The following is a 23,477-nucleotide window of genomic DNA, read 5'->3' as shown; positions in this document are numbered from 1 at the left end:
CATCCCCTTTGTCCCGTTTTCACAACTTACACTTCCTTATCTATGTATCTCCCCCTACCCTGACTTCAGTCTGAAGAACGGTCTCGATCCGAATCCACACCCATTCCTTCTCTCCAGAGATACTCCCTGTCCCGCTGAGTTACTCCAGCATTTTGTGTTCGTCTTGTTTTTCCCCCCGTGATGTATTCAGTCCATTGCCGGTGACCCCAGACAGGGCGGCACGGTGGCGCAGGCAGCGGTAGTGACTGCCTTACAGCGCTTGCAGCACCAGAGACCTGGGTTCGATCCCCACTACGGGTGCTGTCTGTACGGAGTTCTCCCTGTGACCTGCGTGTGTTTTCACATTGTAGGTATAACTGTCCCCCAGCGATCACGCCGGCGGGTAAAGAGTAAAGTCACCCGGCAACAAGTGAGCTCACACACATCTTGAACCTTATTGGATAACGTGCAGCAATCCATCCAAGTACTTGACACGGGGAGAGGGAAAGTCCAGACACACAGCGGACTGGAGTAGCGATCACAGCGGACGTTCACTGACGGAGTCTCCTCCTTGAACCGAAGTAGGTAAGGAGCAGAATCGGAGCAGCGACACTGGAAACTGTTCAAAACACTCAGTGAGACAGGCAGCAGCCGCGGAGAGAATCAGTTATCAGTTTCTGAGTTATCTCTCTCCAGAGATGCTGCCTGTCCCGCTGAGTTACTCCAGCTTTTTGTGTCTATCTCTAAGTTATCAAATGTGAGTGAAGTGTTTCAGCTCGAGGATCCATTGGCTGCCTGGGCTGCTGAATGTTTCCAGCGTTTGATGTGATTTTTATTTCAGATCTCCAGTGCACTTGGTTTTCATTAACGGGATGAATTGAAGTGAGAGTTGGCAAATGTGTTCACCGGGTTTGATCGACCAGGGCAGCAGTTGTGTATTGTGTGTGTGTGTGTGTGTGTGTGTGTGACTGTGTGTTTGACTGTGTGTGTGTGTGTGTGTGTGTGTGTGTGTGTGTGTGTGTGTGTGTGTGTGTGTGTGTGTGTGTGTGTGTGTGTGTGTGTGGGTGTGTGTGTGTGTGTGTGTGTGTGTGTGTGTGTGTGTGTTGTTATCTTGCTAAACCTTGCTCGTGTATACAGGAAACACCCTTCCTTTGTCGGAAATTTGGTTTCTATGTGGCAGTTTTCGAGAAAGGTAGGGTGCTTCCTGTATACACGTGCAAGGTTTAGCAAGATGACAACACACACACACACACACACACACACACACACACACACACACACACACATCACACACACACACACACACACACACACACATGCACGCACGCACGCACACACACACACACACACACTCACTTCACACTCACACACTCACACACAGGGTCAGCCTGAAGCCAATTGTACCAATTGCTCCCAATTGGGCCCCGCGCTAGAGTAATCTACTCTCGGCTTGTCAAGTACACACAACAACTTATTGCAATATATATGTAACACCACATTGCAGGTTCTACAGAGATTTCTGTGGTTTCTGTATTTATGAGTAAAAGACTAAGGGCCATCGACAGAATATATTTGAGTGGCGGTAAGAAGAGGGATGTAGCCAAGGCAAAGAAGGCCAAAGCAGAAAAGGAGAAAGATTCATTAGATAAGTATTTCAGCAAAACTATCTCAGAAAATGCAGAAGAGCAAGTGGAGCCACAACACAGTGAAGATAATGACACCGAACGAAGAAAGTTTGAAGAAATTATGCAAGATAATCAAAGTAGGAATTCATGTACTGAAAGTGAGATCGGCCATTTTGAAAGTTACATTTGACAAACAAGGACATTCGCCTGTTGGCATGGCCGCTGGTGCCTCTGGGGCAAGGGAGAACGGGAATTCAAAAGTTGCCAGTTTTGTAGAATTAATAGATGATCCTGCAAAATGGCCAGAAATGATAAGTCAGAGTGTTTGGGACTATTTAGTGAAAAAAGGACCACCTACAATTATAGTCGAATTTTCCAACAAGAATGAGAGTGGATCACGTTTTTCAAAATTTCACTGCAAAAGGAAACTGCCAAATGGTGAAATTGTAGATGGTCCATGGCTAATATACTCTGTATCAAGTGATGAAATCTCCTGTTACTACCGCAGGTTTTTTGATAACGCAGCAAGTGCACTTGCAAGTTGTGGTTTTAATAACTGGCTGAACATTCATACAAGACTAGCTAAGGTTGAGAACGTCAAAAAGCATTTGCAGGCTATGCTCAGTTGTTGTGAACTGCAGCAACGATTATCTGCTGAAAATGCTTGAATTCCTTGCTTGCAACAACAGATCGACCGCATTTCAGAATGTATTTATTGCTCTTTGGATTTTCTTGACAGTCCCAGTGTCTGTGGCATCTGGAGAAAGGAGTTTTTTCCAAGCTAAAAGTGATGAAAACTTACTTGAGATCATCAATTCAGCAAGAACGTTGGAACAGTTTGGCAATTATGTCCATTGAATCTGAAATTAGCTGGAGTTTAAACTGAGACACAATTCTAAAAGACTTTGCAGAGAAAAAAGCAAGAAAGATAACTTTCTCATAATAAAAGGCAATAATAATATGACTCAATTATAATTATGATTGTTAATAGAAATCCAAAAAAGATAATTTGTTTCCAACAATGCACTTAAATTCTGAAATATTTTATTCTGAAAACAAAATTAATATTTTTAATAAATAATTTCACAGTATGGGAGGATGGGAGAGCACCACACAGTTGAAACTGGGCAACATATCATGTTGTAATGATGTTTTGAGTATAGACACCACATCTATATGTGGAAAACACCACTCAACTCTCAATACATGTCTGGATTTGAATTTACCACCTTCTGGAGAGAAGCGGCCAAATGTAATTTTTAAAATATTTGGTTTAAGTGATCTCTCGTGGGGAAAGTTGGAGAGAGTCAACTTGGGAGGGAAACCAAGTAGTTAAATCGCACAATCCGTGGTTTTATAGCAAGTCTTCCACTCAAAAATGTCTGCAGTAATCAAAGCCCGAGAGGGTAGGGTGGGGCTGAAGCCCAAAATGTAATGCCTGGACTGGTTTTTCGCCAATGGTTATTGGTTTTCCAGGATCTAGTTAATTAAATTACTTTTTTTTTTCATTTCGCAGTCACTAAAACAAGTGGTTTTGTAACTATGTACTTTTCAGAGGTGATCTACACATTTTGTTTGTTACTTGTAGGCTTACATGTATGCAATTTTGTTAATTAAAATGTTGCTTAGATCTGTTTACTCGCAGGCACTTTTTAAAGCGCACATTTTGATTCCATTCCACCATAGAGATAGAAAGTTTATAATAAACGTGGGCCCCGCACCTCCAAAGGCCGACCCTGCACACACACACACACACACACACACACACACACACACACACACACACACACACACACACACACACACACACACACACACACACACACACACACACACACACACACACACACACACACACACACAGAGGTGCGCACACACACACACACACACACACACACACACACACCATTTCTTGATCACACCGTCTCCTTCACAGGAGATAGACTATCCACTGACATCTATTATAAACCCACTGACCCCCACAACTATCTAGACTACACTTCTCCCCACCCTACTTCCTGTAAGGATTCCATCCCCTACTCCCAATTCCTCCACCTATGCCACATCTGCGCCCAAGTTGAGGTGCTCCATACCAGGTCATCGGAGATGTCCTCAATCTTTAGGGAACGGGGGCTCCCCTCTCCCATCACAGATGAGGCCCTCACTAGGGTCTCCTCGGTACCCTGCAGCTCTGCCCTTACTCCCTCTCCCCCCAGTTGCAACAGGAACACAGTTCCCCGTCCTCACCTTTCACCCCATTAGCCGTCGCATACAGCACATAATAACCATATAACAATTACAGCACGGAAACAGGCCATCTCGGCCCTACAAGTCCGTGCCGAACAACTTTTTTTCCCTTAGTCCCACCTGCCTGCGCTCATACCATAACCCGCCATTCCCTTCTCATCCATATGCCTATCCAATTTATTTTTAAATGATACCAACGAACCTGCCTCCACCACTTCCACTGGAAGCAAGCTCATTCCACACCGCTACCACTCTCTGAGTAAAGAACCCCTCATGTTACCCCTAAACTTCTGTCCCTTAATTCTGAAGTCATGTCCTCTTGTTTGAATCTTCCCTATTCTCAAAGGGAAAAGCTTGTCCACATCAACTCTGTCTATCCCTCTCATCATTTTAAAGACCTCTATCAAGTCCCCCCTTAACCTTCTGCGCTCCAGAGAATAAAAACCTAACTTATTCAACCTATCTCTGTAACTTAGTTGTTGAAACCCAGGCAACATTCTAGTAAATCTCCTCTGTACTCTCTCTATTTTGTTGACATCCTTCCTATAATTGGGCGACCAAAATTGTACACCATACTCCAGATTTAGTCTCACCAATGCCTTGTACAATTTTAACATTACATCCCAGATTCTGTACTCAATGCTCTGATTTATAAAGGCTAGCATATCAAAAGCTTTCTTTACCACCCTATCTATATGAGATTCCACCTTCAAGGAACTATGCACGGTTATACCCAGATCCCTCTGTTCAACTGTATTCTTCAATTTCCTACCATTTACCATGTACGTCCTATTTTGATTTGTCCTGCCAAGGTGTAGCACCTCACATTTATCAGCATTAAACTCCATCTGCCATCTTTCAGCTCATTTTTCCAAATGGCCTAAATCACTCTGTAGACTTTGGAAATCCTCTTCATTATCCTCAACACCCCCTATCTTGGTATCATCTGCATACTTACTAATCCAATTTACCACACCTTCATCCAGATCATTGATGTACATGACAAACAACAAAGGACCCAACACAGATCCCTGAGGCACCCCACTAGTCACCTGCCTCCAACCCGATAACCAGCCATCCACCATTACCCTCTGGCTTCTCCCATTCAGCCACTGTTGAATCCATCTTGCTATTCCTGCATTTATACCCAACAGTTGAACCTTCTTAACCAACCTTCCATGAGGAACCTTGTCAAAGACCTTACTAAAGTCCATATAGACAACATCCACTGCTTTACCCTTGTCAATTTCCCTAGTAACCTCTTCAAAAAATTCAAAAAGATTAGTCAAACATTACCTTCCAGGCACAAATCCATGTTGACTGTTCCTAATCAGACCCTGTTTATCCAGATGCTTATATATATTATCTCTAAGTATCTTTTCCATTAATTTGCCCACCACTGAAGTCAAACTAACAGGTCTATAATTGCTAGGTTTACTATTAGAATCCTTTTTAAACAATAGAACAACATGCGCAGTACGCCAATCCTCGGGGACTATTCCCGTTTCCAATGACATTTGAAATATTCTGTCATAGCCCCGGCTATTTCTACACTAACTTCCCTCAATGTCCTAGGGAATATCCTGTCCGGACCTGGAGACTTATCCAACATAATCCTCCAACATTTTCACCACCTCCAACAGGATCCCACCACTAGCCACATCTTCCCATCTCCACCCCTTTCCACTTTCCGCAGAGACCATTCCCTTCGCTACTCCCTGGTCAACTCATCCTGTCCCACCCAAACCACCCCCTCCCCAGGTACTTTCCCCTGCAACCGCAGGAGATGCAACACCTGTCCCTATACCTCCCCCTCTACTACGTCCAAGAACTCTGATAGTCTTTTCAAGTGAGGCAGAGGATCACTTGCACCTCATCTACTGTATCCATTTTATCTCTGTTTGCTTTGTTGTTCCCTTCTCCCAGCTAACAATGATATATTCTACATATTCCTTGATCTCCATCTGCTTTGTCCCATTTTCACACCTTACACTTCCTTATCTATATATCTCCACCTCCCCTGACTTCAGTCTGAAGAAGTGTCTCGATCCGAATCGTCACCCATTCCTTCTCTCCAGAGATACTCTCTGTCCCGCTGAGTTACTCCAGCATTTTGTGTCTATCTTGTTTCCCCCCCGTGATGTATTCAGTCCATTGCCGGTGAACGCAGACAGGGTGGCACGGTGGCGCAGGCAGTAGAGTATCCCCTGTCCCACTTAGGAAACCTGAACGGAAACCTGAGGTTGCAGGTGGTTGCTGGAGGTTGCAGGTAGTGGAAGCAGGTATGGAGACCTCCGTGAACCGCACGGAAACCTTGGGTGGGGCGCAAAGTCTCCCGAGGTTTCCGTTCAGGTTTCCTAAGTGGGACACAAGGTGGTACAGCGCTTGCAGCACCAGAGTCCTGGGTTCGATCCCCACTACGGGTGCTGTCTGTACGGAGTTCTCCCTGTGACCTGCGTGGGTTTTCACATTGTAGGTATAACTGTCCCCCAGCGATCACGCCGGCGGGTAAAGAGTAAAGTCACCCGGCAACAAGTGAGCTCACACACATCTTGAACCTTATTGGATAACGTGCAGCAATCCATCCAAGTACTTGACACGGGGAGAGGGAAAGTCCAGACACACAGCGGACTGGAGTAGCGATCACAGCGGACGTTCACTGACGGAGTCTCCTCCTGAACCGAAGTAGGTAAGGAGCAGAATCGGAGCAGCGACACTGGAAACTGTTCAAAACACTCAGTGAGACAGGCAGCAGCCGCGGAGAGAATCAGTTATCAGTTTCTGAGTTATCTCTCTCCAGAGATGCTGCCTGTCCCACTGAGTTACTCCAGCTTTTTGTGTCTATCTCTAAGTTATCAAATGTGAGTGAAGTGTTTCAGCTCGAGGATCCATTGGCTGCCTGGGCTGCTGAATGTTTCCAGCGTTTGATGTGATTTTTATTTCAGATCTCCAGTGCACTTGGTTTTCATTAACGGGATGAATTGAAGTGAGAGTTGGAAAATGTGTTCACTGGGTTTGATCGATCAGCAGTTGTGTGTGTGTGTGTATGTGTGTGTGTATGTGTGTGGGCGCGTATGTGTGGGCGCGTGTGTGTGTGTGTGTGTGTGTGGCTAAACCTTGCGTGTCTGAACAGGAAACATATTTTCTTTCTCGGAAATATTTGTTTGCTCGTCCGCAGTTTCGTTTCCGCTCGGAATTCGCAGTTTATGTGAAACAAGTCTCGCAGTTTGAAACGTGTCCAAATTGCACACTTCACGCAAACACACACACACTCACATATCACACTCGCACACTTCACACGCTTCACACAAACACACACTTCACACACTCACATCAACACATATCGTTTCTTGATCACACTGTCTCCATCACAGGAGATAGAGTATCGATCACGGTAGTGATTGTGGGATATTTCAATTTTCAAATGTGAAACACATTCTGGAAATGGGCTGGATGGGTTGGAGTTTGTAAAATGTGTGCAGGATAGTTTTTTTGCAGCAATACATAGAAGTACCTACTGGAGGAGGGGCAGTGCTGGACCTCCTGTTAGGAAATGAGACGGGTCAGGTGGCAGAGGTATGCGTTGGGGAACATTTCGGGTCCAGTGATCACAATACCATTAGTTTCAATATAATTATGGAGAGGGTCAGAACTGGACCTCGGGTTGAGATTTTTGATTGGAGAAAGGCTAACTTTGAGGAGATGCGAGATGATTTAAAAGGAGTGAACTGGGACATTTTGTTTTATGGGAAAGATGTAGAAGAGAAATGGAGGACATTTAAAGGTGAAATTTTAAGAGTACAGAATCTTTATGTCCCTGTTCGGTTGAAAGGAAATAATAAAAATTGGAAAGAGCCCTGGTTTTCAAGGGAAATTGGACACTTGGTTCGGAAAAAGAGAGAGGTCTACAATAATTATAGGCAGCATGGAGTAAATGAGGTGGTTGATGAGTATAAAGAATGTAAAAAGAATCTTAAGAAAGAAATTAGAAAAGCTAAAAGAAGATATGAGGTTGCTTTGGCAAGCAAGGTGAAAGTAAATCCAAAGGGTTTCTACAGCTATATTAATAGTAAAAGGATAATGAGGGATAAAAATTGGTCCATTAGGGAGTCAGAGTGGACAGCTATCTGCAGAGCCAATAGAGATGGCGGAGATATTGAACAATTTATTTTCTTCGGTATACACCAAGGAGAAGGATATTGAATTATGTGAGGTAAGGGAAACAAGTATAGTAGCTATGGAAACTATGAGATTCAAAGAAGAGGAAGTACTGACACTTCTGAGAAATATAAAAGTGGATAAGTCTCCAGGTCCGGACAGGATATTCCCTAGGACATTGAGGGAAGTTAGTGTAGAAATAGCAGGGGCTATGACAGAAATATTTCAAATGTCATTAGAAACGGGAATAGTGCCAGAGGATTGGTGTTCTGTGCATGTTGTCCCATTGTTTAAAAAGGGGTCTAAGAGTAAACCTAGCAATTATAGACCTGTTAGTTTGACGTCAGTGGTGGGAAAATTAATGGAAAGGATACTTAGAGATAAAATAGATAAGCATTGGATAAACAGGGTCTGATTAGGAACAGTCAAGATGGATTTGTGCCTGGAAGGTCATGTTTGACTATTCTTGAATTTTTTGAAGAGGTTACTCGGGAAATTGATGAGGGTAAAGCAGTGGATGTTGTCTATATGTACTTCTGTAAGGCTTTTGACAAGGTTCCTCACGGAAGGTTGGTTAAGAAGGTTCAATTGTTGGGTATTAATGTTGGAGTAGCAAGATGGATTCAACAGTGGCTGAATGGGAGATGCCAGAGAGTAATGGTGGATGGTTGTTTGTCAGGTTGGAGGCAGGTGACTAGTGGGGTGCCACAGGGATCTGTGTTGGGCCCACTGTTGTTTGTCATGTACATCAATGGTCTGGATGATGGTGTGGTAAATTGGATTAGTAGATGATACTAAGATAGGTAGGGTTGTTGATAATGAAGTAGATTTTCAAAGACTACAGAGAGATTAATGCCAGTTGGAAGAGTGGGCTGAAAGATGGCCGATGTAGTTTAATGCTGATAAGTGTGAGGTGCTACATCTTGGCAGGACAAATCAAAATAGGACGTACATGGTAAATGGTAGCCTAGGTTTGTGTTGCCTAGGTTTCAGCAACTAAGTTACAGAGAAAGGTTGAACAAGTTATGGCTTTATTCTTTGGAACGCAGAAGGTTAAAGGGGGACTTGATAGAGGTCTTTAAAATGATGAGAGGGATAGACAGAGTTGACGTGGATAAGCTTTTCCCACTGAGAGTAGGGAAGATTCAAACAAGGGGACATGACTTGAGAATTAAGGGACAGAAGTTTAGGGGTAACATGAGGGGGAACTTCCTTGCTCAGAGAGTGGTAGCTGTGTGGAATGAGCTTCCAGTGAAGGTGGTGGAGGTAGGTTCGATTTTATCATTTAAAAATAAATTGGATAGTTATATGGACGGGAAAGGAATGGAGGGTTATGGTCTGAGCGCAGGTAGATGGGACTAGGGGAGAATATGTGTTCGGCACGGACTAGAAGGGTCGAGATGGCCTGTTTCCGTGCTGTAATTGTTATATGGTTATATGACTGACATATATTACCCCCACAACTATCTGGACTACACTTCTCCCCACCCTGCTTCCTGTAAAGCCTCTATCCCAGCGGTGGGGATCCTTTTCATGTTGGAATGTCGCATTAAGTTAGCTGTAATCTAATAAGGCCCCATGCAAAAAACTTCAATTAGGTATACTTAAAAAATGTACATTATTTTGTAACAATCTAACTACTTTGTACTAACTGAAGAAAATGAATCTATTTTGTGAATTCTAAAGTTAACTAACCTTTTAATGACTTTGTTGTGGGAAAGGATTTGAATATTTGGTTGCAACATGGAGGTACGCAGTTTCAGCTGATCTTCTAGATGGGTATCCGTCATTTGTGACCTTAAGAACATTTTGGTTTGGGTCAGGTAGGAGAATGTAGATTCACAGCAATAAATGGTTGAAAAGCAAGAAAGCATTTTTCATGCATGTTGCCGAAGACGTGGGTATTCTATTGCATTTTCTCCTAAATCTTTCTTAACGTCAAATAAGGACTTGAAAATGTCATCTTCAGAGAGCTCAATCAATTCCATCTGTAGTTCTTTAGGAGCCTTGGAGACATCAACTAGGTGAGGTTGAAATGCTAATTTGAGTGTGATGTCATGATTCTCAAAGAGTGAATCTTTCATTGTATTCTTTAATTAATAAGTCTATAACAGCTGAATATTCTTCAAATGATTCGCATGAATCCTCCTGCTCATCAATGACCTTCGCTAACTGCGGAAAAAGTTCATCCGAAATTTCATCTTGAATAAGAGTTTTGAAAATAGATAGGTTTATTTGGAAATGCTTGGATTTTTTGCCACATATCATATATATACTTAGTTTTACCTTGCAAAGAAACATTCGTCATTTTGCTTTGACATGATATCACACAGAAATGCAATATTCCTATAGAAACCTTCATTCAATAATTCACATTGCTGATTCTGTACCATGAAATTTAACTATCTGTTCTCGCTAAGATAACCATTTTGCTAACACCTGTCCCTGCGATATCCAACGCACTTTACAATGATACGGCAAATCCACACTGAATGCCTCATTGTCCAACTTTAGCATATTATGAAACTGACCATGCCGGGTTGCATTTGCACGAATAGAGTTAACAATACATAAGTGCCACTTTTGAAATAGTAGATTCAACACAGAGATTTTGCTGTAAAATACAATGAAATGAAATGAAATCAGCAGGATCTGATAATTCCTTTTTTATCTGTGCAATAAACCCTTCACGTTTTTCTGTCATGGAAGGGACACCATCTGTACATACACTCACTAGTCGTGGAGGATTATTTTGGTGAATCTTCTTTTATTCTTTGGTATTTTAAATACATTCATTTTAAGATTAAAATTAAAATAATTAATAAGATTAAAACAATTAAGATTAAAACAAAAATATTAATAAAAATTAAAGGATTTGTTGTACAAATTTTGGATTCATTCAAAAGGCCTCACTTAATGGCCTAGAAGGCCGCATTCAGCCTTAAGAGCTGCAGGTTCCCCACCCCTGCTCTATCCCCTACTCCCAATTCCTCTGTCTCCGCCACATCTGCACCCAAGACGAGGTGCTCCATACCAGGTCATCAGAGATGTCCTCATTCTTCAGGTAATGGGGTTCCCCTCTCCCATCATAGATGAGGCCCTCACTAGCATCTCCTTGGTACCCTACAGCTCTGCCCTTGCTCCACCTCCCCCCCCCCCAGTTGCAGCAGCGACAGAGTTCCTCTTGTCCTCAACGTTCACCCCATCAACCATTGCATACAGCACATAATCCTCTGACATTTTCACCACCACTAACGCGATCCCACTACTAGCCACACCCTCCCATCTCCACCCTTTTAGACGTTCAGCAGAGACCGTTCCCTTTGCAACACCCTGATCAACTCATCCTTTCCCATCCAAACCACCCCCTCCCCAGGTACTTTCCCCTGCAACCGCAGGAGATGCAACACCTGTCCCTATACCTCCCCCTCAACTCCGTCCAAGGACCGTGACAGGTTTATCAGGTGAGGCAGAGGTTCACTCGCACCTCCTCCAACCTCATCTACTGTATCTGCTGTTCCAGGTGTGGACTCCTGTACATAGAAACATAGAAACATAGAAATTAGGTGCAGGAGTAGGCCATTCGGCCCTTCGAGCCTGCACCGCCATTCAATATGATCATGGCTGATCATCCAACTCAGTATCCCGTACCTGCCTTCTCTCCATACCCTCTGATCCCCTTGGCCACAAGGGCCACATCTAACTCCCTCTTAAATATAGCCAATTAACTGGCCACAACTACCCTCTGTGGCAGAGAGTTCCAGATAGTTATATGGACGGGAAAGGAATGGAGGGTTATGGTCTGAGCGCAGGTAGATGGGACTACTTTGCTTCCTGTTTGCCAGCCAGTTCTCTATCCACATCAATACTGAACCCCCAATGCCGTGTGCTTTAAGTTTGTATACTAATCTCTTATGTGAGACCTTGTCGAAAGCCTTCTGGAAGTCCAGATACACCACATCCACTGGTTCTCCCCTATCCACGCTACTAGTTACATCCTCGAAGAATTCTATAAGATTCGTCAGACATGATTTACCTTTCGTAAATCCATGCTGACTTTGTCCAATGATTTCACCACTTTCCAAATGTGCTGCTATCCCATCTTTAATAACTGACTCTAGCAGTTTCCCCACTACCGATGTTAGACTAACTGGTCTATAATTACCCGTTTTCTCTCTCCCTCCCTTCTTAAAAAGTGGGGTTACGTTTGCTACCCGCCAATCCTCTGGAACTACTCCAGAATCTAAAGAGTTTTGAAAGATTATTACTAATGCATCCACTATTTCTGGAGCTACTTCCTTAAGTACTCTGGGATGCAGCCTATCTGGCCCTGGGGATTTATCTGCCTTTAATCCATTCAATTTACCCAACACCACTTTCCGACTAACCTGGATTTCACTCAATTCCTCCAACTCCTTTGACCCGCGGGCCCCTGCTATTTCCGGCAGATTACTTATGTCTTCCTTAGTGAAGACGGAACCAAAGTAGTTATTCAATTGGTCCGCCATATCCTGGTTCCCCATGATCAACTCACCTGTTTCTGACTGCAAGGGACCTACATTTGTTTTAACTAATCTCTTTCTTTTCACATATCTATAAAAACTTTTGCAGTCAGTTTTTATGTTCCCTGCCAGTTTTCTTTCATAATCCATTTTTCTTTTCCTAATTAATCCCTTCGTCCTCCTCTGCTGGTCTCTGAATTTTTCCCAGTCCTCCGGTATGCTGCTTTTTCTGGCTAGTTCGTACGCATCATCCTTTGCTTTGATACTATCCCTGATTTCCCTTGTTATCCACGGATGCACTACCTTCCCTGATTTATTCTTTTGCCAAACTGGGATGAACAATTTTTGTAGTTCATCCATGCAGTCTTTAAATGCCTTCCATTGCATATCCACCGTCAACCCTTTTAGAATTAATTGCCAGTCAATCTTGGCCAATTCACGTCTCATACCCTCAAAGTTACCTTTCTTTAAGTTCAAAACCATTGTTTCTGAATTAACAATGTCACTCTCCATCCTAATGAAGAACTCAACCATATTATGGTCACTCTTGCCCAAAGGGGCCACGCACAAGACTCCTAACTAACCCTTCCTCATTACTCAATACCCAGTCTAAAATAGCCAGCTCTCTCGTTGGTTCCTCTACATGTCGATTTAGATAACTATCCCGCATACATTCCAAGAAATCCTCTTCCTCAGCACCCCTGCCAATTTGATTCACCCAATCTATATGTAGATTGAAGTCACCCATTACAACTGCTTTGCCTTTGTCGCAAGCATTTCTAATTTCCTGTTTGATACCATCTCCAACTTCACTACTACTGTTAGGTGGCCTGTACACAACACCCACCAGCGTTTTCTGCCCCTTAGTGTTTCGCAGCTCTACCCATACCGATTCCACATCCTCCAAACTAATGTCCTTCCTTTCCATTGCGTTAATCTCCTCTCTAACCAGCAACACTACCCCACCTCCTTTTCCTTTCTCTCTATCCCTCCTGAATATTGAATATCCCTGGATGTTCAGCTCCCAGCCTTGGTCACCCTGGAGCCATGTCTCCGTGATCCCAACTATATCATAATCATTAATGGCTATCTGTACGTTCAACTCATCCACCTTATTACGAATACTCCTTGCATTGAGACACAAAGCCTTCAGGCTTGTTTTTACAACGCTCTTACCCCTTATACAATTATGTTGAAAAGTGTCCCTTTTTGATTTTTGCCCTGGTTTTGTCTGCCTGCCACTTTTACTTTTCACCTTGCTACCTCTTTCTTCTACCCTCATTTTACACCCCCCTGCCTCTCTGCTCTTGTACCCATCCCCCTGCCACATTAGTTTAAATCCTCCCCGACAGCATTAGCAAACACTCCCCCAAGGACATTGGTTCCATTCCAGTCCAGGTGCAGACCGTCCTGTTTGTATTGGTCCCACCTCCCCCAGAACTGGTTCCAATGCCCTAAAAATTTGAATCCCTCTCCCTTGCACCATTTTTCAAGCCACGTATTCATCTGCAATATCCTCCTATTTCTGCTCTGACTGGCCCGTGGTACTGGTAGTAATCCAGAGATTATTACCTTTGAGGTCCTACTTTTAAGCTTATCTCCTAGCTCCCTAAATTCATCCTGTAGGACCTCATCCCTTTTTTTACCTATGTCGTTGGTGCCAATATGCACCACGACAACTGGCTGTTCACCCTCCCCCTCCAGGATGTTCTGCGGCCGTTCAGTGACATCCCTGACCCTTGCACCAGGGAGGCAACATACCATCCTGGAGTCTCGTTTGCGGCCGCAGAAACGCCTATCTATTCCCCTGACAATTGAATCCCCTATTACTATTGCCCTTCCACTCTTCCCCCCCCCCCCCCCCCCCCCCCCCCCCCCCCCCCCCCCCCCCCCACCCCCCCCCCCCCCCCCCCCCCCCCCCCCCCCCCCCCCCCCCCCCCCCCCCACCATGTGCCGCAGAGCCACCCATGGTGCCATGAACTTGGCTGCTGCTGCATTCCCCTGATGAGCAATCTCCCTCAACAGTATCCAAAATGGTATCCCTGTTTAGGAGGGAGATGACCGCAGGGGACTCCTGCACTACCCGCCTACTGCTTTGCTGGCTATTGGCCACCCGTTCCCTTCCTGTCCTCTTACCTTTTACCTGCGGTGTGACCAACTCACTGTACGTGCTATCCACGACTTTCTCAGCATCGTGGATGCTCCAGTATGAATCCAGCCGCAGTTCCAATCGTACATCGGTGAGACCAATCGCAGGCTTGGCAATCATTTTGTTAAATATTACTGCTCAGTCCACCTTAACCTACCTGATCTCCCGGTTGAGAAACACTTTAACTCCCCCTCACATTCCCACAGTGACCTTTCTGCCTGAGCATTCTCCATTGTGAGAGTGAGACCCAGTGCAAATTGGAGGAACAGCACCTCATATTTCGCTTGGGCATGGCAGATGCAGCATAATGTGGATGCATGTGAGGTTAGCCACTTTGGTGGCAAAAACAGGAAAGCAGACTATTATCTAAATGGTGACTGATTAGGAAAAGGGGAGATGCAATGAGTCCTGGGTGTCATGGTACACCTGTCATTGAAAGTAGGCATGCAGGTGCAGCAGGCAGTGAAGAAAGTGGATGGTATGTTAGCATTCGTTGCAAAAGGATTTGAGTATAGGAGCAGGGAGGTTGTACTGCAGTTGTACAGCGTCTTGGTGAGACCACACCTGGAGTATTGCGTACAGTTTTGGTCTCCAAATCTGAGGAAGGACATTATTGCCATAGAGGGAGTGCAGAGAAGGTTCACCAGACTGAGTCCTGGGATGTCAGGACTTTCATATGAAGAAAGACTGGATAGACTCGGCTTGTACTCGCTAGAATTTAGGAGATTGAGTGGGGATCTTATAGAAAACTACAACATTCTTAAGGGGTTGGGCAGGCTAGATGCAGGAAGATGGTTCCCGATGTTGGGGAAGTCCAGGACAAGGGGCACAGCTTAAGGATAGAGGGGAAATCCTTTAGGACCGAGATGAGAAAAACATTTTTCACACAGAGAGTGTTGAATCTCTGGAATTCTCTGCCACAGAAGATAGTTGAGGCCACAGTTCAATGGCTATATTTAAGAGGGAGTTAGATGTGGCCCTTGTGGCTAAAGGGATCATGGGGTATGGAGAGAAGGCAGGTACGGGATACTGAGTTGGATGGTCAGCCATGATCATATTGAATGGCGGTGCAGGCTCGAAGGGCCGAATGGCCTACTCCTGCACCTATTTTCTATGTTTCTATGTTTCTAACTTCAAGTAGCCCTTGCTTTTCCTCTCTCTCCATCTTTTCCCCTTCCCAGTTCTTCAACCAGTCTCTATCTCCGACTACATTTTATCTCTATTTGCTTTGTTGCCTTTGTCCCGTTTTCACACTCCCATATCTATGCATCTCCGTCTCTCCGTATTGGGGGTAGGGTGTTAACATGGATAGAAAATTGGTTGGCAGACAGGAAGCAAAGAGTAGGAGTGAACGGGTCCTTTTCAGAATGGCAGGCAGTGGCGAGTGGAGTGCCACAAGGCTCGGTGTTGGGGCTGCAACTGTTTACCATATATATTTATGATTTGGAAGAGGGAATTAGGAGCAACACTAGCAAGTTTTCAGATGACACAAAGCTGGATGGCAGTGTGAACTGTGAAGATGATGTTAAGAGATTACAAGGTGACCTGGACAGGTTGAGTGAGTGGGCAAATGCGTGGCAGATGCAGTATAATATAGATAAATGTGAGGTTATCCACTTTGGCGGCAAAAACAAGGGGACAGATTATTATCTCAATTGAGTTAGGTTAGGTAAGGGGGAGGTACAGCGAGACCTGGGCGTCCTTGTACTACGGTCACTGAAAGTTGCCTTGCAGGTACAGCAGGCAGTGAAGAAAGCTAATGGAATATTGGCCTTCATAACAAGAGGATTTCAGAATAGGAGTAAAGAGGTTCTTCTGCAGTTGTATAGGGCTCTGGTGAGACTACATCTAGAGTATTGTGTACAGTTTTGGTCTCCTAATTTGAGGAAGGGCATCCTTGTGATTGAGGCAGTGCAGCGTAGGTTCACGAGATTGATCCCTGGGATGGCGGGACTGTCATATGAGGAAAGATTGCAAAGACTAGGCTTGTATTCACTGGAGTTTAGGATGAGGGGGTATCTTATAGAAACATATAAGATTATAAAAGGACTGGACAAGGTAGATGCAGGAAATATTTTCCCAATGTTGGGCGAGTCCAGAATCAGGGGCCACAGTCTTAGAATAAAGGGGAGGCCATTTCGTTGTCTTTAATGCATTTCGTTGTCTTTAATGCATTTCGTTGTCTCTGTACTGTACACTGACAATGACAATTAAAATTGAATCTGAATCTGATTTAAGACTGAGGTGAGAAAAAACTTTATCACCCAGAGAGTTGAGAATTTCTGGAATTCCCTACCACAGAGGGCAGTGGAGGCCAAATCACTGAATGGTTTTAAGAGAGAGTTAGATGGAGCTCTAGGGGCTAGTGGAGTCAAGGTATATCGGTGCGACGGCAGGCACGGGTTATTGATAGGGGACAATCAGCCATGATCACAATGAATGGCGGTGCTGGCTCGAAGGGCCTATTGGCGTACTGCTGACCTAATTTCTAAGTTTCTATATTTCTATGTTTCTATCCGCAAAGCACAACGAAGTTCGGGTCACACAAAGGTCAGTGTGGGAATGGGCAGGAGTGTTAATGAGTGACCGGTTCATTGAATCTTCAGCCCAGTGTATCCCGCTATATCTGTGAAGTGGGACATTCAGGCCCAGTGATCTCAGCTTTGATCACAAACACGTGACTGTGATTTTGTTTCTGTGTCTCATGAAATACATATTTAGAGATGTATTAAAAATACAATATGTTCATTTATTTCCACAGAGATACGATGGCTTCGTGTTCAGAATCTGCATACTTCAGTCAGCAGGAAATCAATGAACTGAAGACCACTTATGAGCAGGGTGGGCTGAGCGAGTTTGCGACACAGATAAAGAAGAAATTGAACGATATAGAAAATGCAGAGCTTAACATCGCTGTGACAGGAAATTCGGGTGCAGGGAAATCCACCTTCATCAACACCATGAGGGGGCTGCGGGGCTGCGATGAGGGTGCAGCTAAAATCGGGAACATTGAAACCACAATAGAGCGAACTCCATACAAACATCCCACCTTCCCTAATGTTTGTTTCTGGGACCTGCCGGGAGTTGGAACAACACAGTTTCCAATGAAGGATTACGTCAGCAAAATGGAATTCAAAACATACGATTTTTTCATAATCATCTCACAGAATCGATTCACCGAAAATGATGCGAATGTAGCCAAGGAGATTCAAAATTTGGGGAAGAAGTTATACTTCGTACGAAGTCAAATTGACAACGACATCCGTTCTTTAGAATGGCAGGGTATAGATTTTGATAGAGTGAGGGAACTTGATGGGGTGAAACAAGACATAAGTAGAGGTTTGACGAAAGCGGGGATTTCAGAACCCATTATTTTCCTGATATCAAGCCTTCTCCCAAAAGAGTTCGATTTGGAATTGTTAAGGGAAACGCTTGTAAATAATCTCAATGGAATAAAGAGAGATATTTTATTGATGTCACTTCATTGCACAACAGTGAAGATTGTGGAGCAGAAACGAGCCCAATTGAAGGAACGTATCTGGATGTTGGGCAACAGCCTCAGCAGCTGTGGGAGCGGTGCCTGTTCCCGGATTGTCTTTCGCTGTTGGGCTCAGGATACTAGTCACTGCAATAATAGATTTCCGTAGAAGTCTCGGCCTGGATGATGCCTCCCTTCAGAGACTGGCCAATGCCGCAAAGAAACCTGTGGAATTTCTGAAAGCAGAAGTGAGAACCCCACTGATGGGTGAAATAAATGAGGTGTTTGTGACTAAAATGTTGTTGCGTGCCAGTATTGTTGCTGTTTCAGAGGTGGAAATGGCCCTTGAAATGATACCAATCATTGGCTCCATCTTCGGGGCAGTATCATCATTTAAAATGACTTGCAAGCTGCTGACCGACGTATTGGATGAACTTGTGGACAATGCCCAGAGAGTGGTGAAAGTTGCATTTGCCACTGACCCTGGTCATCCACAATAAAGAATCCGCTACTGAGTTGCTGCAAGTCATCGCGGATACGGGAATGGAAAATAAATATCATCTTTCACATCTTCACCCAGTTCCAAATTATTTTACAGCTGATGAATTATTTTAAAAGCTGTTGTCACTGCTGTAATCTTCACAACCAATTCACTACAAACACCTTAACCGCACCAACCCGCTGAAGAACAGAAGATAACTCTCCCGGGGAGACTCAGTGTGATGTTGCCACCGCGTTCAACAAGCTCTCACCAATGAAACCATATCAACATCTAGTCAAACCTCCAAGGGGCTGGAATGTTTCACAAAGACGACATCTTCTTCCAGTCTCCAACGAATACAGATCTAACTTCTTCAGTCTTACATGAGAAGATGATCTTCTGATCCCAGTGGGCTGAGTGTGTTGTCATGTTCTGTACAATTGGCCAACTAAAACTATGCACAACATTCTAGATATTCTAGTTATAATTATGGCAACATTTCCCTATTTCTAAACTCCAACCCCATTGCAATAAAAGCCAACATGCCGTCAGCATTCTTAACCTCTTGTTTCACCGACCCACTAGTCACTTGTACCTCATGGATACAAACATCTTCATATTTATGTGCCTCCTTTATCTACAGACTTTCTCCATTTTGATCACATCCGACATTAGATTCCTCCTATCAAAACGTATGGCCTCACAATTTCCTGCGTTAAACTCCATTATCGAAGTGGCTTTGCTCACTCACTCAACCTATCTACATCATTTTGCGGAATCCAAATATCCCCATCACCCCCTGCCATCCCAGGTATCTCTCGTGTCCTTGGCCATTTGCAGGTGTCCAATCCAATATTAGTCACCAATATTAATGACCTGCCCCAACCCCCCTCTCCTGCACAGAGAAATATAACATTTAGTCACCTGACATAGACACAACATGCTGGAGTAACTCAGCGGGACAGGCGGCACCTCTGGAGAGATGGAATGGCTGGCGTTTTTGGGTCGAGAGACGTATTTAGACTAGACACCTGACATGAAACTCCTGAAGCAGTCACTATACACTGAGCCGTATCGCCACGGACGAGCTCCACAGAGACAGAACAAACAATGTATAATGTTCTCAAACCCTCCTTGATTAAAACTTTAAACCTGTCACTGATTCTGTGGAATTCCTGGCCTGTGACTGATGAAAGTGGCGATAATAATTCGGTATGCTACTGAGAACCTGGAGGCCAAGTGAAATACAGGAGTGGCCACGTCACAAACTAGCCACCTGCCCAGCCCATCAAGCGCCACCTGAGGTCCAGTCCGCGGGACCCACATCCATCTCATCAGCCACCGTGTAAACACCAGAACACGAGTGGGAGCAAGTTATTCTCCATCTCCAATGAAGTCTGCGCGTTAACCTCAGATTACCGAGCCTGTTCTACACACATTCTACAGGTTACTGGCAGTCCAGTTCACGTACTGATTCCTCCCAAATTATAACAGCCGGGAGCAGTTCACTCAGTAAAAATACAGTGAACGATGGATGTTTTTTTAATCTGTTCAGTGACAGAATTTAGAAAAGTTGAAGGATAGAAACATAGAAAATAGGTGCAGGAGGAAGCCGTTCGGCCCTTCGAGCCAGCACCGCCATTCATTGCGATTTTGGCTGATCGTCCGCAATCAATAACCCGTGCCTGCCTTATCCCCATATCCCTTGATTCCATTAGCCCCTAGAGCTCTATCTAACTCTCTCTTAAACCCATCCAGTGACTTGGCCTCCACTAACCTCCCTGGCAGGGAATTCCACAAATTCATATCTATCTGGGTGAAACCGTCTTTTCCCACTTCAGTTTGAAATTGGCTTCCCTTTGTTCTAAAACTGAGGCCCCTGGTTCTGGACACGTCCAACATTGGGAACATTTTTCCTGCATGTAGCTTGTCCAGTACTTTTAACATTTTATATGTTTCGATAAGACACCTCTCATCCTTCTTAACTCCAGTGAATACAAGCCTAGTCTTTTCAATCTTTCCTCATATGAGAGTCCCGCCACCCCAGGGATCAATCTCGTGAACCTAAGCTGCACTGCGTCAATCACAAAGATATCCTTCCTCAAATTAGGAGACCAAAACTGTACACAATACTCCAGCAGTGGTCTCACCAGAGCCCTATACAACTGCAGAACTTCTCTACTCCTATACTGAAATCCTCTTGTTATGAAGGCCAACATTCCATTAGCTTTCTTCACTGCCTGCTGTACCTGTAAGTCAACTTTCAGTAACTGGTGTACAAGGACACCCAGGTCTCGCTGCACCTCCCCCTTACCTAACCTAACCACATTGAGATAATAATCTTCCCCTTGTTTTTTCCACCAAAGTGGATAACATCACATTTCTCTATATTATACTGCATCTCCACGTATCTGCCCACTGTCCAGGTCACCCTGCAACCTCCTAACATCCTCTTCACAATGCACACTGCCACCCAGCTTTGTATCATCTGCACACTTGCTAGTGTTGCTCCGAATTCCCCCTTCAAAATTATTAATATATGGTAAACAGTTGCGGCCCCAACACCGAGCCTTGCGACACTCCACTCGCCACTGCCTGCCATACTGAAAATGACCCGTTCAATCCTACTCTTTGCTTCCTGTCTGCCAACCATTTTTCTATCCATGTCAACACCCTACCCCCCAATACCATGTCATCTAATTTTAGTCACCAGTCTCCCGTGTGGGACCTTATCAAAGGCTTTCTGAATGTCTAGATACACTACATCCACTGGCACCCCTTCATCCATTTCAATTTTCACATCCTCAAAAAATTCCAGAAGATTAGTCAAGCATGAGTTCCCTTTCATAAATCCAAGCTGACTTGGACTAATCCTTTTATTGCTATCCAAATGCCCCATTATTACCTCTTTGATAATTGACTCCAGCGTCTTTCCCACCACCGAAGTCAGGCTAACTGCTCTGTAATTCCCCGTTTTCTCTCTTGCTCCTTTCTTGAAAAGTGTGATAACATTAGCAATCCTCCAATCCACAGGAACTGATCCTGAATCTATTGAACATATGAAAATGATCACCAATGCATCCACTATTTCTACAGCCACCTCCCTGAGGACCCTGGGATGCAGACCATCAGGCCCAGGGGATTTATTATCCTTCAGTCCCATTAGCCTTCCCAATACTATTTCTCGCCGAAGGAAAATTTCTTTCAGTTCCTCTACCCCCTTAGATCCTCTGTCCTCCAGTACATCTGGGAGACTGTTTGTGTCCTCCTTAGTGAAGACAGATCCGAAGTACCTATTCAACTCTTCTGCCATTTCCTTGTTCCCCATAATAATTTCACCCGTGTCTGCCTTCAAGGGACCCACATTTGACTTTGCTACTCTTTTTCCCATTTACATGAAATATTTACTAAAACCCCACGGTTCCGGAGATTCGGTCACAGTCTGAGTTCTTCATCCGATTAACTTCTAATTATGGATTGTAAATTTTTCACCGTTTCACAAACAGCATAGCCCCTTTAAATGTTATTTTGCCAGACATTAATTCCTTTAAAGGTATACAAAAATGTTGGTGACGTTTCGGGCCGAAACCCTTCTTCAGACGGAAAATTAATTTATTTAATATCTGTGAAACTTCCTCCAATTTTCTCCACAAATGTTATTTCCCACTTGTGTCCGGAGCTGGAGATCAACAATACAAAATAACAGGCAAAAATCCACTCAGGGCCGCCAATCCCCGTGAAAGAGGAGCAGAGAGAATTTCCTCTCCACAGACGCTACATCACCCGATGAGCTTTTGCAACAACCCCTGTTATTAACTGCAGGTGACTTTATTGAACACAGTCCGGTCAGTTTACACTTACTGACAGAGAAGCTATGGACCAAAGACGGAGGGTGGTTAAAGGAGTTAACTAATGAAACCATTCAGCTTTGTACAGTCGGGCGGGTTTGTACAGTCGAGTCGCTGACTGGACCTCAACGGCTACGGCGGAGTCTCCGGAGCGAGCGGGAAATGATCTTCAACTCGGCTGCTTCCGGCCTCCAGACCGCGTGTTTGGGAACATGTTAAACCGAGCTCAGCGGTGTGGAGGGAATTGTGTTGGCGTGACAGGGCAAATCTTACTGAGGTGTAATCTCTAGGAAGACGAATCAACTTTGATCTAATCGCATAGAGATAACGGCAATAAAATTCACACGGCGGAGACAAGTGCAGTAAATTCTAATAGTATCAAGATATTCGAATATTAATCCACGAATGTACGGAAATTCGAATCTGAAGGCAGATGCCAACCAAAATGTTACTTAATAGTAGTGAGCTATTTGCAGCAGAACCCAGCAGCGTAAGGACAACATAAGACAGACCATAAGAGGAGCATAGAGTCCCACTTGTCCAGCAATAATACACGGGAGGTATGGCGGGGCATACAAGACATTACCAACTACAGAGGCTGTGCCACAAAGTCAGAAGATCTGAGTGTGCCGCTGGCAGAAAAGCTAAATTGCTTCTTCTCCCGCTTTGAAACATCACAACAGCAGCACTCACCTGCTACAGCCCTGTTCCCACCCTCACCTGGCTCCTGTACTACCCCACTCACTGTCAGGGAGCACGATGTCAGACGGGTGCTCCTGGCAGTGAACCCCAAGAAGGCTATCGGCCCAGATGGAGTACCTGGTAAGGTGCTCAAAGCGTGCGCCCACCAGCTCATTGCCATCTTCATCAGAATTTTCCCTCTCCCTGGACTAGGCAGTTATCCGGTCCTGCCTAAAATCAGCCACAATCGTCCCAGTGCCGAAGAAGTCTCCCATCACCAGCCTTAATGATTACCGTCCTGTGGCCCTCACTCTGGTAATCACGAAGTG

The 23,477-nt window shown here is 44.5% G+C and overlaps 1 pseudogene; it reads left to right on the top strand.

The window, feature by feature from the left end:
* Positions 1-1,463: 1,463 nt before the first annotated feature.
* Positions 1,464-23,366, top strand: LOC129694220 (interferon-inducible GTPase 5-like; annotated as a pseudogene).
* Positions 23,367-23,477: the final 111 nt, after the last annotated feature.

This window comes from Leucoraja erinacea, unplaced genomic scaffold (assembly GCF_028641065.1).
Source record: "Leucoraja erinacea ecotype New England unplaced genomic scaffold, Leri_hhj_1 Leri_581S, whole genome shotgun sequence".
Lineage (NCBI taxonomy): Eukaryota > Metazoa > Chordata > Chondrichthyes > Rajiformes > Rajidae > Leucoraja > Leucoraja erinaceus.
Note: the sequence above shows the minus strand (reverse complement) of the source record. Positions and strands in the feature narration are given on the sequence as shown.